Raw genomic sequence first — 2,083 nt, forward strand, 5'->3', positions numbered from 1 at the left:
GCATACTTTCTTTGGAGCAATGTCTATTCAAATCCTTTGCCATTTTTAATCAGGTTATTTGTCTTTTTTGTTGTTCAGTAGTAAGGGTACTTTATATTTTCTGGATATGAAAACTTTATCAAATAGATGATTTGCAAATATTTTCTCCCATTCTCTTGTTTGTACTTTCAATTTTTGGATAGAGTCCTTTGAAGCATAAGTCTTTAATTTTGATGATGCCCAATTTTTTTTTTCTTTTGTTGCTTGTGCTTTTGGTGTAAAGTCTGAGAACCCACTACCTAATACAATATTATGAAGATTTACACCTATGTTCTCTTCTAAGAGTTTCATAGTTTTAGGTCTTACATTTAGGTCTTTGATCCATTTTCAGTTCATTTTTGAATATGGTGTGAGGTGGGGAGATATATTCTTTATCTTAATTAGGGTGGTGGTTTCACAGGTGTTTATATATGCTAAAACTTATAAAATTATATGTGTATATATGTACATGTAAATTATATCTCAATAAGTCTGTTAAAAAGAGTGATTTTATGATATAAAGTAATGCATTTTTTAAACTAATTTTATTGATACATATTAATAAAGCATAAATCCATCCAAAGTGTACAATCACTGGTATTTGGTATAATCACATAGTTGTGTGTTCATTGCTTCAATCCTTTTTACAGCATTTTCATTGTTTCAGTAATAATAATATTTAAAAAAAACAACAAAAAAACTCATTACCTTTCAATCTCTCTGTGCTTCTCCTGCCATACATAACTGCTATTCTGTTTCCTTCTCTCTAGGTTATTTATATTTATATTTTGTAAAAATAGTCTTATATATACAATATCACCTGTGTTTTTATTTTACATGAGTCCCATGTTATATTTCTTAGCTTTTCTTCCAGTAATACAGAAATTTTAGAAATATGGAGAGGTGCAAAGAAATAAAAATCACCTATAGCCCCACTATCAACTGTTAACATTTTGCTGCTTTTGTATTTTATTTCAGTCTTTTGTCTATTTTATTTTAAAGGTATTTATCGAATTTTCATATTTTTCAAGGAAAATGAACATTTTTGTTAACATTTATTTAAATGTTAAATACTTAAAATAAAATACAAATTTTAACTAATGTTTAATTAAACATAAAAATAATTAAAAATAAAGATCAAATATGAGACGAGAGGGCTGGGAGGATCCCAGTGGGAAAAGTCTCATTTTATTCCTTTTGTACTGTTTAATTTTGTTTTACAATGCACATCTTTAAAAAAAATGTTGAGCTCCTTTAAAAAATATATTCTTGGGAAAACTACAATTGGAAAACTACAATTGGGAAAACTACAATCTTGGGAAAACTACAATTCTGACCTACAGACTGTGGTTAATAGCAATACTATAATATTCTTGCATCAATGCCAAGCATACTGTGTTGATAATGGAGGTGTATGGAAAAGTGTGCCAAATGTATGCTATGGCCATGATTGGGGGTAATAGTCTGATGGTACTGTCTCATAATCTGTCTCATAATCTGTAACAAATGTTCCACCAGGGTGTGGAGTTGTACGGGAAATCTGCACATCTGCGTGATTATTTTGCAAGTCCACAATATCTGTAACAAAAATATATTAAAAAAAAATAGTATGGGTTGGGGGGAAAATACAACAAATGTAAGATAAGGACCATAGTTGGTAGTACTATTTTGATGATGCTCTTGCATAATTTATAACAAATGTTTCACAACAATGCCAAGAGTTGATGGGGGGTGATGTATGAGACCCTGTGTGATGTTATGTATGTTTATTTTGTAAATTCACAGTCTTTACTATACACTTGGCCTCCCAGTGGCCCCAACTCATGTTGAGCTTCTCCCCCCACTGCCAACCTTGGAGGCCCAGGAACGATTTTGTTAAGGAGGTAGGAGCTGGGTTGATCCATTTTTCAGTCCTCTGGCCAAGGGCGGAGCCTGTTAGGTGGAGTGCCAGTGAGAGGGTGCTGGGGCTGGGGGCGCCCTTCTGAAGCACGGGGTACAGCCTGGAAGGTACTGCTGCGGGCGGGGGTGGAGGGAGCCTCAAAAAGCTGGAGTGAGCTTAAGAACC

This window comes from Dasypus novemcinctus, chromosome 15 (genome assembly GCF_030445035.2).
Source record: "Dasypus novemcinctus isolate mDasNov1 chromosome 15, mDasNov1.1.hap2, whole genome shotgun sequence".
Lineage (NCBI taxonomy): Eukaryota > Metazoa > Chordata > Mammalia > Cingulata > Dasypodidae > Dasypus > Dasypus novemcinctus.